We start from the raw sequence: 13,768 nt of genomic DNA, 5'->3' as shown, positions 1-13,768 counted from the left end.
GCAGAGCATTTCAGTAACTCACGATGTCACCCGCGTTGGCGTCCGTAGTCCGCACCGCACCCCTCCCTACTATATATAAAAAAGAAATACTATCCGGCGCCAGGTTTCGATCCCTCGACCCTGCGGGCGGAACGCAATGACAAGGTACTCTAACCACTGCGCCACAAAGCCGACACAGAATGCGAGGCTATGAACGCGCCTTATATCGTTGACTCGTTCAAATTACTGCTGACGAGCGCTCTCTCGTCTGCAGTTGCCACAAGTGCAACAACATTAACGTAACGCAAACTACTTAACGTCGTGCGCCCCCGGAAATGCTCTGCATTTGATCGTGCCCCTCGCGAGGGGGATGTTTCAATGCGTCTTCCTACTGGCCAGTACACTCGTCGCCATCTGTCGGATGTTGTGCGAACCCTTTGCGGCTGATGGCACGCGATTTGAAACGACATTTGCATATGATCAAACTGAAAGGCTCTCCAAGAAAAACAAATACCAGTGCCAGAGTTTCTGCGGTGGATGTAGTTTAATAGGTTTTGAACGTATACAACACCGGAACAGCCTCTTAATAAAGTTTTTCTACCCGAGTATTACGAGGTACGATCGGCAGTACCTTTTAACAAACCATTTTTTGATCATGCACGTTCACAGTATGTATGCAAGCAAAGCCTGTAGCTCTGTACGCGAATGTTTCTGGTGCATGTTGGGTTGAACACAAATACACACAATTTATTTTTTACAAACTGAACCATCTGCTTTGTTCCGTGGCATCACCTAAAATGAGAAAGAAGAGAAAACACAAGAGAAATCAGCGACTCTGCACAAATTGAAATTTAAAACTATTTTTTTTTGTGTTACAATTTTCCCTGCTCCACAAATACAGAAAAAAATTACACCATCTCCCCTAATGGAACTATGTGGTGATGCAAAGCAGAATTGTTGGCGTTCATTCAGCTCATCGGACGGTTCAGCGTGTCGCAACCGAAGCAGCAACTGAGGAAGCGGTGCGCATACCGGGTTTATTATATAGAGCAGATGGAGTGAAGAGGAGGAGATGAGAGAGGAGACGCGCATGCGTGTGTATCGCGCAGCTGGCGTGTATCCGTTATGTTGAGTGATCTGGTGTTTAGTAGCGCCAGAGGGAATTCCACGTGCGGGTCCAGGCCGGTGGCAAAGGCACGCAAGTACTGTTGTGTTACGGTGAGTAGTCGGTGGTGATTGAGGCGCCGAAACTCGTCCATCATATTCTTGTCGATGTTGTCGTCTCTGTGGTAGAATCGGTAGTCTCCGTCAGCGTTGGTGAGGCAAAGGTTGTTGACGTTGCTGACCTGGTGAGAGCAACGTACACGCCCTCTTTTTCGCAGCTTTATCTCCTTCTCCTTCTTCAGCGGCTTCCCTACGGGAAGATGATGACGTTGGTTGAACGCGAAGCTATCTCGTGATGGGTTCTTTGGTTGGCCAATCCTTAGGGGCATCCTGCCAAAATCATCATCAGAAACGCTGCGGATGGGGCGAGAACAACGTACAGGCCCTCCTCTTCGCAGCTTTGTCTTCTTCTCCCTCTTCGTCTTCAGCGGTTCCCCTACGGGAAGATGACGACGGTGGTTGAATGCGAATCTACCTCGTGATGGATTCTTTGGTTGGCCAGTCAATAGGGGCATCCTGCCACAATCATCATCAGAGGCGCTGCGGACGGGGCACCGACGCGGGACATCCCCCCGAGCAAGAGACGCTAACATCCTCCTCTAAAGTTTTCAGTTCGTCCTTTCTTTTTACGTTCAGCTTCACATGCCTTCGTTGTATCAGTAGCTTCTTGACGTAGTTTGAAAGAGTCAATGACATAAGGCGCGTTTGTAGCACTTGCTCCTGTCTCCGTTTTATAGCGCAGTGGGAAGAGCGCCGCGTATCTCCCTTTGCGACAAGAGAGTCGTGGGATCGAAACCGGGCGCCGCTGACTATTTCTTTCTTTATAGTGTAGGGAGAGAGGTGCGGACCACAGACGGACGCCAGACACAGCCCCGAGCAAGAGATGCTTTGCATCTAAAAAAGGAAATAACGGGAAAAAGCCCCAGTAGAAAGCCTGACAAGGCCGCAGCCTCATTTCTACTCAACAGCAACGTCGTGAGAAAGCGAACACAGTTATTAAAAACACAACCACAAAAAACAATAAAGAGCTTCCAGTAGTGCATTTCTTTGAATCACACATAATTCCCGCTATATTCAATGGCCGCACAAAATTAGGCAACAAGAAAGCGAGAAAAAGACAGATAAAAGGCTAACCACGCACTTTGCCACCGATGGCGCGTAGTTTACGCTTCGGACATGTGAACATATCAAAATCAGCATACTCAAACATATTTAAATGAGAGCCCCACTATTCATTAACAACTCTTTCCCAGTATTCAAACGGCCGTAGAGTCCACGGAACGTGCTTTATTCCTTAAAGGGTAGTTTTTCGTCATAACTGAGCCAAATTACGCATATGGTATATATTAGTGCTTCTACTTTGAATGGGCATGAAGTTAGAATGCAAGTTTTGGTTCGTTTGAATGCCTCCTTAAAATAACCCTGACTCTTAACGCAAACTTTACTCACATAAGCTATATAAGTAGGAAAAAATGGTTATCTGACTCACTAGCTCGCTTCCTGCACTTGAATTTATGACGTATCATGGGCAGCTGTGCGATTGGCTGAGTCCACCAAAACCAAACCCAAGATAGGCCAGGCTTATAAGCTTGCAGAATGAGCTTATTATACCTAAATAAATGCATGTGCTTTTATACCAGTATGAATGGTGGAGCTGAACAGTGAAGCTACAAAACTACGCTGTCCGACTCCACACTCGGTCGTTTTTTGAGTGGATTTCTACCTGGTTTATTTTTGTTGCGGTAACAGAATCGTTTCGTGAAACATTGTGCATGCTCGATAAACAGGGTCACGTAAGACAACGCCGCCCATGCCATTCGTCAGTGTCATGTAAGACAACTCCAAAGCGCCGGAGTGCGCTCTGCAGCTGTAACAAGCCCAAGGCACGCAGTACGCACTCGTGCTTCTAGTACACGTAAACATAAAAGCACCAGTCTGTACTGCATTTACTATTCTTGTTATAGCTGCACAACGGAATGACATTGTCTTACGTTACCCTGTTTGCCGGGCCTACCCAATGTTTCGCAAAATGATTACTCTCAGGTGTAACAGAAATAAACCAGGTGCAAACTGGTCAAAACCCGAGCGAGTGTGGGCAGTCGTCCTGAATGGTATTGTGGTGCAACCTACCAGTACTGGCAGTAAACAAGGCTTTCCTCCGTACACTCCCGCCACAGTCGGCCTACGAATGTTTGCTTACACACTTGCCCCGGATACATAATCTCAGGCGTCATGAAACACACGATTCAGCAGGAAAATAGGAAAATCAAAATTTGTTCTAAAGAAGCCGTAAAAAGAAAATTAATTTGTTTTTGCTTAGTTTAGTGTGCTTCAGCGACATATTAAAACATAAAATTCAAATATTTTCACGTTCCATTGCTTCTGGAATTTAGGAGACGTCTTTGAATTCCTCGTTTTATGACGAATCGCAAGCGACCATGGGCGCATCGGCAGTCGGCAGCGCAACAGGCTCTGACGTCACAGTGAGAAGTTAAACAATTACTGTGTATATTGCAGGGTGTCGAACCGGAACCGAACCGAACCGTAAACCGGAACTGAACCGATATTTTTGCCGGAACTGAACCCGAACCCGAACCGTTATTTTTTGAGCGCGCTGAAACCGAACCGGAACTGAACCGAAAAAAGAAATAACGGTTACCGGTTCATGCCGAAACGGTTCGACCCTCTGTTGTTGATATTGCACAGTCAATGCAATTCAGGCCTTTTTTTCTTTCACGTACCATCAACTTCGTACTTGCTCGGGTACTTTCCCCTCCCGACAATTGAACACTATCACGCTCTATGTAACAACAGGGGAAATGAATTAGCACCATTGTAGCAATGATCTGTTGCTGCTGGAGGCGCGAGCGTAGTGCAAGCTGACCAAACGAAATGTCATTCTCGGCAGCTTGCAGGGGATATAAAACGACTTTGCCCTTCCCTAGTTGCGACTTCATTGGAGCAATCAGGCCGCAGGAGTGCTCCACTGCGCAACAGCGAAAGCTCACACCCGATGTGTGCAAACTTTTTGCATTTCATAATTTGTTTAAAAGGACCGACACCTGCAAATTATTAATACTTGACAAGTGTGACCGCAGGAGCTGCTCAGTGGCTAAGCCGTTTGCTAAGCCGTTTGCCCAACTCGCTACATTGCTTCTACTGCGACTCGTTCCGGAGGGGAGTACTGCTGTGGACGAATTAAAGAGCGTCTACCCAAAAAGTCCCATCTCATGCTCCGCGTGACAAATTTCCCTTTCATTTTGTAACCGCATTATCTGTTATAAGATTCCGCAATGTAGCACACGGAACGATGGTAGGGGTTCAGGCGGTACGATGACATACTGATTGTAATGCACACTTTCGGTATCGCAAAAGGAATTGCAGTGGTCAGAGCAATAATGCAGTGACTGAGCATTAACTAAAGCTTACTTTTAACAAAAGTGTGGCTAACACATTCGATAAGGTGACAGCTAACAAATTATTCAGGGTGACCAAATATTCTAATTCATTGGTAGTATTTATGTGCCTGTTGTAGGATTTTTCTGTTTTGTTACAAATATAAAAAAATGTGCGCCATTGGTATTAAGCGCTGGTATTTGAACGCGCCAGTACGCAGGACTAAATTTAAGGCTTCAAGGTTAGCGTGATGGGTGATTGCATAGCGACGATTGCGATTTCAACAAAAAAGGAAAGGACAGAAAATATATCCCACCGTCATATGTCTTGGCGGTGGCTTTATGAATAGTCGCTGGTACAACATAATGTCTGAGCGAGAAAGAAGGTGGTAAATCGTCGCCACTTCATTTGTTTTTCTAATATCTCGTGATTGTTTAAAGTTTGCTTTGCAATTGCGCCACTGCCCTTGGGGAACAGCAGAATTTTGAATTTTTGTTTGTGTTTTGACTTGACGGTCGTTTTAAACTAGTAAATGTTTTTTTCTAATTTCAGTGATAATTCAACTCGTCGAACCGGTTCGCGAACCGGTTCAAGCTCCCGAACCGGTTCGTGAACCGGTTCGGTACGTGATTTTGTCGAACCGGAACTGAACCGGAACGAAATTATTTCACCCGAACCCGAACCGTAACCGAACCGGTATTTTTTTCGGTTCGACACCCTGGTATATTGTTCTGTACAAGCGCAAACCCGATATTTCAAAATAATTTATCCTCTATTCATTGCCATAAACAGTTTTCTATCGGCGTGACCGGTGTCACGACCGCTTCAGTTGTCTGGCAGCCATTGTAGCAGAACTCAGACCTACTGGCTGTTTAACGATTTTTTGCCAGATTCCATGCTATAGTTCATATTTTTTGTCAGAATTCTGTTTAAAATATACCTTTTTTGTATCACACGGCACAAAACCGTCCAACCAAAAAAAAAATTGTCTTGAGTGCGATTTGAACTTGCGGCCAACAGGCCAGCCCAACTTTGCGAACCCTCTGCATTGAAGTCACACGCTTTGCTTACTACGCTACCGATCCGACAAACGCGCGCAGCAGAAAACTGCGGCATAAAAGCTGCTTTCAATTTGTAACCGAGCACTCTGGTGAGTTTCTCTAAATTCTACTGAACCGAGAGCTTTAACCGCGAACTTACTATTGAACGTATTTTCTGCAGTAAGCCAAATGGGAGCATACCCAATCAATGAAACGATGTTAACAGTATTTTTTATTGGAGGAAACCGGAAAGCAATCGAACGTCGCGATGTTAAAACTCGGTGACTCGGCACGACTCAGCACTGGACGACTAGGATTGTCACTAGTTATTTTTCCAAATGACGAGTAAATGACGGTATACTTTTAAGTTCAGTCTACTTCAATTTCTTTCTATAGACGTGTTTATGCAGCAAATGCTCATTTAAAGCTTTCGGTCAATAATTTTGTCAGGTGAGAGGTTTCATATTCGCGCAACTCACATTACAGGCTACGTGAGACCGACCGCAGCAGTTTGGAGTGGTGCGAAACAGCGTAAACAGTTCACAAATACCCGGTTTACTTTAAACGTGGCACTACTACCTGCACCACTCACTCATGTTATTGACCGGAATTTTGAGAATGTTGATCAGTCGCATCAAAGATTAGATTTCTCCCGTTCAGTTGCAGGTTGAGTTTCATTATGGAGCCGATGTTGTTGCATTATCTGACCCTTTGCGAGCCCCCTCTATGCCAAGATATTGTGCAGACGAGGGCGAACTGTGATTGGCTCCGTACAAATGCGCACTTCACAATTTGAGGAGGAAAGCCTCGGTGAAACCGTAACTGCTTTTTTCCCTATTTTTTAATATCGGGAAATGGAACGGTTATGTACTATTTGTTTATTATGGTCCCACAGGTACAGTACCAACACAACACATTTGTTTAATCTCTTAATGAATCCTTTAAATTGTTTAAATTTTCAGTGAATAAAGCACTGCTTGCGGTCATACAGGCGCTCGGGACACTATAAAACACCAATCCTAAGAACAAAACAAACTTGTATTTTCTCTTTATGACCCCTGCAAAATAAAAAATTTCAAGTACACAAACTTTTTAGGGTGGGATACTTTGAAGTACACCAAAGAAGTTGACAATAATTTAAATTAGAATACAAAACAGAATTACACAGTAGCATTTTCACAGGTTTGAGGCAACGTATATTCTAACAAATACGGTAAGCGACATTTTCTCGCTGCACCAAAATATTAAAAAAGCTGCAGGTCCTGGATTGCTTTACAGTTCATTCGCTTCAAAAAGCAAACACTAGAAAAAACTGCAGCCAGAGGTTGCATAATCAACTGCAGCTAGGGAAATAATCATTCAAAGGCAGGTTTGAAAGCAACTGTATTGGAACCTTGTTCAAATGCAAAAAATTCGATATATGCATTTAAGTGCATCCTATTTTACAACTACTCGAGTGATCCTGTCTTACAAGCATACTGTGCTTAGGGTGGTGCAGCATACATCATCATACCCAATACTTCAACTATGATCTTGTTTTTAAAAAACTCATTCTATTTGATTGTCGACTTACTGTAAACGGTTGCTGACAGCCTGCCGGGCAGCAGAGCCAGAACGAAAATGTTGTCGCTGCACCTTGAGGTCTGTTTAACAAATGTTCGGTCTATCTAGAAGGCAGCTTAAATACAGCACCCATGGTTGTGGTGTGCATGGTGCTGAAAGTGAGGTTCTGCGACTCTATTTAGCCCGGCCTCCTCTCCAGCGGCGCTTTACCTTCATGCTCTGTGAATTGGTTGTTACCTGTACTTGGTTTTAAAATCAAAGGCTCCTTGACTTGCAACATCAACAAGGGACACAAAATTTTGTTACACCTGTTTTTTGTGCCTACCATGTGCACAAGACAGCTTGTAATGTTAGCAAGGCCTTATAATGATGGCCAGACCGCTCAATACGAAGAGAACGAAATGCATCAAAATAATCAGATAAGGCAGCCAGGGCCCGTGCAAAGGTGCTGAGGTGGTTGAATGTTCCCAATGTGCGTACAGCGGACTGTGCACAGTCGGACGTAGCACCCCACACAGAATTTCTTGCGTGGTATAAACATCAAGCATCGCGGGTTTGACTAGGATGCCAAATTTAGTTTGATTCAATAATAAGAACTGCTAAAACTTTAGTCATATGGGCAAGATAATTTGTTTCGCTAATATAATTCTCGGTTTTGAGAAATTCACCGATAGAGCCTGTTTGTTCATTGCTGCAGAATGCTATAACACCAAGCACAACAAAAATAAACGAGGTGACCGGCTAGCTAAGGAACAAAGGTTATATGCCTATCTGTAACCACCATGTCAGGCCCTTTTTTCCCATGAGAACGTTTATTTGTGGCTATTATAAGTTCATATATCTTGGGTTTCCATGGTTTGGCCTGATGCTTACCAAAATGAGGCGCAAATTACCATTTCTCCATCATTGACTAGTTGTCTGTTCGTTTTGTTAATTTTGTTTTGTCTGCAGCTTCTGAAACTGAGCTATGTGAACACCAACCGGCTGACAATGCCTTTTTCGAAGTCTGAAATTGGTGGTGGCATCAGGCCTTTTCACAAAACCGACTGAAGACCTCTGATTTAGGCACAGTAAACATGTTGTTCCGGTCCTCCTAAAATTATTTCACAGTTCAATCAAAGAATGTGTCCTAATATGAGAAACTGACGAATGCCAAAGGACAACAATAAATAAAACCCCGGATGCTTGTCTTCTGTAAGTGCTTGTGCAAACCTTCAAGAGTTTAACACTGAAAATTCATTTAAATTGTATTATTTTGCCTGACAAATAGCTTATAAGCTTCGAAAAAGTACGAATTTAGGAATGGCTGACAAAACAAGCATCATATAAAAGAAGTAAAATACTTGCCATATGCTTGACTCACTGGTCCACAGCCTTTCAGGCAACTCCATCAGCTTCGAGTGCACGCCAGTGCGCATCCTTTCGCTGCCTGTTTGCTTGCTGCCCGTGGCAGGTTGACGTTTAACAGCTACCTAGAAAAGAGGGCAGGCACGATTGATTTTTTTCATGCTGATTACATTCATGCTGTACTTTATTCTATACGGCGTATGCAGCGGCCACTTGGAGAGTTTTGTGAGCAGTGCAGTCTGGAAAGCGTTTCATTTCGCGCTAGCTCGGTATCATCCCTGAGCATCCGCTTCCTTAATTCTTGCATTGCTCCAAGTGACCTTGGCTGGAGTTACAAAAATTTTTCTACCAAAACTTGCGAAAATATTAAGTGGGGTCGGAAAAAACAGGCATTTGCAACGAGCGGCTCATGTTACCATGTCCCCAAGGCCTGCTGCACGCTTCTTATGAAGTCTGAGAGACTTTGAGAAGCTCTAGTAACAGTATTCTGACGCATTGAACTAGTTACCATCCTCAACCTTGGCTTTCACCGCAGTTAAGCGATAATGTTAACGGTCTGGTTCGAAGTGCTTGTGAGGTGTGCATGCAATATGATTAAGCGCGATGGTGGCAATTGGCTCATTTTGGCCGACGAAGATTACGCCGATATTTTCCAAGAGTTCTATTATTCTTCTGATGTACACGAGGTGGAAATTAGAAAGACAACAGGCTCACAGAACAGCATTGGTCATTACAGAACACTTGAAGGTTAATAAACGGTTGAAAGCACACGATTACCAGTGGCCTTGTACATCCCGTTCACTTCAAAACACTCAATATAGCCCAGGGTTATGCTTAGTTCCCGAATAGGTGTGCATAATCCGTGAAATATACTGCGAGAACTAAATAGTAAAAGTTTCAGCACTAATTAAGGTTTCAAGCATGTGGCGCGGCGTCAAATGACAGTGTCAACGTTGAATCGTCTTCATATGCAATTAAATGTGCTCCGCAGATTTGGTACAGCTTCACCCCAAAATCAATGCCTTCTTTGTGAATTCGTTGCACACGGCCTTATCGTCTCTTATCGGCACCCTAACCGTTGCTTTGAAACCCTCGAAAACCTGGCACGTTTCAGGCCCGCGGTTATAGGGAGCATGAACAGCTCAGGCCGGCATGGCGAAGTAAAAAAAAACCACGAATTACGCAGAAAAAAAGCGGCACCCACACAATTGTTTTTGCCAACACCACGCGGCATACCTTGCTTTGCGACGGAGAATGCGCTGTCCCCCTAGCGGTATTTAACTGTACAAATAAAGTCAGCGCCCTTGAGAGAGTAGCGCCACCTTGCCGTTTAGAGGTCAGTGCATGCACCCTGTGTGCTACTGGGTCCTCTTTTTTATAAAATCTCAGTTCTTATGCCTCGAGCGAAGACTTTGATATTTGCCACACAGTGATATCCAAAATATTTTAGGTCCCATTTTGGGTTGAATAATTTAAACACTGCACGTCCGAATGCAAGATAACCATTTGTCATTAAGTGTAACAGATTGGATCCCTAGAGCAGGCAAGCGTGGCAGGGAGCAGCAGAAAGTTGTTTGGGCAGATGAGATCAAGATTTTTGCGGGGATAAATTGGTCGAGTACAGGACCGCGATAATTGGAGATCTATGGGAGAAGCTTTTGTCCTGTGGTGGTCGTAGATAGGCTGATGATGATGATGAATATGGACACATCAACCATGCACAACCTTTTTAAATACGCCCACTCCGGCAACCCCATAACGTTTTGCGCAGGAGGACAACAGCTTTCTTATTAAACAACCCAGGTTATTCTAGGTTCTTTTTCATCCAGTTCATAGTTTTCATAGAAAACTTATAAAAACTACATGAATTCTTCTCTACTGCCGGATTGAACGGCTTGGAAAAATAAATCCTTTCGAAAAAAAATTTTTAAATTTAAAAAATGGTATCTTCCGTACATGACAAAGCATTAACAAGACAAAAAGCGCATCATAACAAATGAACTCAAAAATAAAAGAAGAAAACACTGCTAGACCTGGTGAAACCGTAACTAACCTCTGGAGAAATTCAAGTGTGGTAGGTGCTGGCTCAGTATACTCCAGGTTCAGTCCGCCCCGCAACGATTAGCAGCAGCCAAGTTGCCATCCTGGGATTTGTAAGCTCGGTGCATAGGGCCTCTTGCTCGGAAAAAACAGTAGCGCCACTGATAGACGCTGGTGTAGCTGGAGAGAAACAGTGCATAATTCTCTGTCAATATGTCGACATCTTTGCATTGGCTAACAATGGGCTCTCCTCGTGAATCAACGTAAATGGTCAGGGTCCCTGTGATAGCTATGCGCTTTGTTCGATTTCAATATTGTTGGTTAGGTTGTCACAGTGCACTAATGTATCCTTTGCTTTTTTGTGGCACCTAGAATCCCGCTTCGTAAACGAACAAGCTGACCTCAGCACGCTGACACAGCCTCGGAAAGAATGCACAACCATCTGTCTTATTTTTGAAGTGTTCCACAATGTGTGGGATGGCTTGATGCGTCTGTACTCGTGACTCCCACATGACCGCAGAGAACACAAAAAGGAAAGATTGTTTGTTTGTCCACCCTGTTTTTTTTTTTTGGTGTCCGAAAATATGGCTCTTGAAGGTTTTATATTTCCCGAGAGCCACACAGCGTGAAGTAATGGGACAAAACATAATCCTCAGTACACTGCTGCGAAACACAAACTGTTCTGAGCAGGCAAGACACGCAGGAAAGGTTTCACTACACCAGCTGCAGCTTTTCATCCTGCATTGCTATCTGCAAATGACATTATCGTTAAAATGTAAAAATCACTTCAGCCATAATTCTTCTGAATATGTTCAGTGCATCAGCACTTTTCCACACCTGGGAGACATTCAGCTGCATGGTTACATTTGGCTCACCGGTACCCGTATAGCCTGTACTGTAGTGATAAACTAAAATACGAACAACGGAGCGCGTGGCTTTCAGTATATGCCGCGTATCCTGGTGAGGGGCCAGGTATGCGCCGCGCGAAGAAGTGACAGGAGTTCGTAACCAACCTTGATACGGAAACAACATCGTATTTTCATCGTTGGTTAAGCGCTGAGCACAAAACAAAAATATACGACTACACCTGCGCACGCCGTTTTCAATCCTCCCCGCAAAAAATTAGATGAGACTTGCGTGAGCGGGCGCCGAACGCGGTGGGAACTCAAAACAAAACGCCCACACGCCGAACGACAGTGTTTCCATATAAAAATTAAACACAAACTCTCGTAGGTTGTTGGCACTGTGCATAAGCGGCCCGTCGGCAGTATGCGCGACATGTTCTGAAAGCCACGCGATTTGTTGTTCGCAGTTCAATTTTTCAGGATAGTAACTTTATTAACACAAATGTAATGCGCTGATTCCGATAGTGGGCTTTGCCCTCGACGATTGAATGAGATGGGTAAAGTCAGAAATGGCAGCTCGACTCCCGCAAAAGATGTGGTAGTAAAACTTATTTATGAAGAAACAGCAAATACTCGCCGCAGCCTCGTGAGCGTGCTTCTCAAGGAATTTTACACTTTAATCAGAACTGAACATGTGTGCGGCGCTCAGAGCGTTTTACTGGACTGCGGAAATACCCCAGGAAACCAGGCGACAGTTATGGCCAGCGTAGGTTTGAAATGGACGCCAATTACAACCTACGGCTCTTTAGAACCGCACACCAAAATGAGGTGCTCTCCCGTGCCAGATACACAGCCCCCTAAGCGTGTTTTACAGTACAGCTTGGCAAGTCATTTCAGATTTCATTCGCTCTACTAAGGCACGCCACCGATAACTCGTGTGAGCGTGCAAAGCTCGCGCTAGCACCATGACCAGCCTCGAGGCGAAAGGTTTACCACTTCAAGGAAAGCGATCTTACATTCCCGAAAATATGGCGGGTGCCTCGCGGTGACGTCTAAGTCACTGCGTCGCGCTATTTCCAAGGCATGGCTCTGTATTATAGAGAACAAAGTCAGGTTTAACCAGTGCGTTGGTTCAATACGCCCCGCGACGCCGTATATCAAAGCAAGCAATGAAATGACCCTTACCTGCTGTCACGCTATCTTTCGATCCAGCAATAACTGCGAATGCGCGAAATATATTAAGAAAATGCCGCAAACCCGGCGCGAACAAAGACTACTCCCGCCCACACCCCATGCCAGAGCGAAAACAACACATCCCTGGCACGATGGACGAATGTGTGCAGTATGCACAAAGCCCTAGAAAGCGACCGCTGAGAGGTCCGGTAACTAGCGCCACCGCGATTGCAGTCTACGTTTGAATTTTGTTTGTGCGACGCGTTGTAGACAAATAGTACTGCCGTGAACCATGCATTGGATTTGTTTTTTTATCTTTGGTTTTTAACGCCCGCCTGCACCGAGTTGTGTTATCTGTGTCCCAAGAGAAGCGCGTGTTCCGCTCTTCCTTTCTTATTCCCCGCGAGTTAATTCATTTGATAGGGAGAATGTTTCGCCCTAATGGCCCTAGCCTAGAATAGTCTTCTTTGAGCTACAGTGTTTTCGATGTAATTCTATGGTTCCAGCAACACCCGCCCCAAAAGAGAAATGCCCGCAGAGCAGACGCCACGGAATTCGATTCGCCCACACTCTTCTGGGAACGTCACTTTGTTGACTGCAGCTCCGCCGTTGTGTATTCACTGAGTTGTTACAAAAGCCCAGGCTCGCTGCAAAAAACTTTTTTGTCTTCAAGACAACTAAGTCGTTTTTTGCTACGTGACAATACTTTTAAGAGGTCTCCATCTCTACTGCGGGTTACGGAATTACGTTCTGCTAACATTTTATCTCAGTTAATCCAGATTCAATTTAGTTTTTCTCACTCTTTTTGTCGAATTACAGAAACTCACTTTGTTTTCTGAAATACCAAAACTGCTTACGTTTTTATATGTACAGTCACTAAGTTTTCTGAGACACGGATGCAGTTTAGGTTTTTTGTACGTGGGCTTTCTCAGTAAAAATAGGGAAATTTTTTACAGTGCAGCTGATTACCGGCGCGACAGGTCGGACTAGCAGATGACAGTTGCATTGGCGGAATACCTCTGTGCCTGCTACCTACCCTCGCTTGTTTCGCCGATTTCTACCATGAATAGGTGCGGACCACAAATAATTGTGGTCACCAATTATTAATTGTTATTCTCCCTTTAGAAAAAAAAAACTGTTGTAGTCGTAGCCGACAATTTCCGTGTTGCGAAAGCGTACTGGAGTGACTGAGTAACGAGTAGAAGCTATGATATATTTACC

General features: G+C 44.4%; 1 long non-coding RNA gene across 1 annotated transcript; it reads right to left on the bottom strand.

Annotated features, from left to right (window-relative positions):
- Positions 1 to 517: 517 nt before the first annotated feature.
- LOC144149563 (uncharacterized) lies at positions 518 to 12,702 on the bottom strand. The gene is made up of 4 exons (XR_013318332.1): positions 12,560 to 12,702; positions 10,543 to 10,709; positions 8,490 to 8,614; positions 518 to 771 (listed from the first exon to the last, which is right to left on the bottom strand). It is a non-coding gene; the product is annotated as an uncharacterized LOC144149563 (long non-coding RNA).
- Positions 12,703 to 13,768: the final 1,066 nt, after the last annotated feature.

The sequence above is a fragment of the Haemaphysalis longicornis genome, unplaced genomic scaffold (genome assembly GCF_048455015.1).
Source record: "Haemaphysalis longicornis isolate Haplotype H1 unplaced genomic scaffold, Haemaphysalis longicornis Haplotype H1 scaffold_8, whole genome shotgun sequence".
Lineage (NCBI taxonomy): Eukaryota > Metazoa > Arthropoda > Arachnida > Ixodida > Ixodidae > Haemaphysalis > Haemaphysalis longicornis.
Note: the sequence above shows the minus strand (reverse complement) of the source record. Positions and strands in the feature narration are given on the sequence as shown.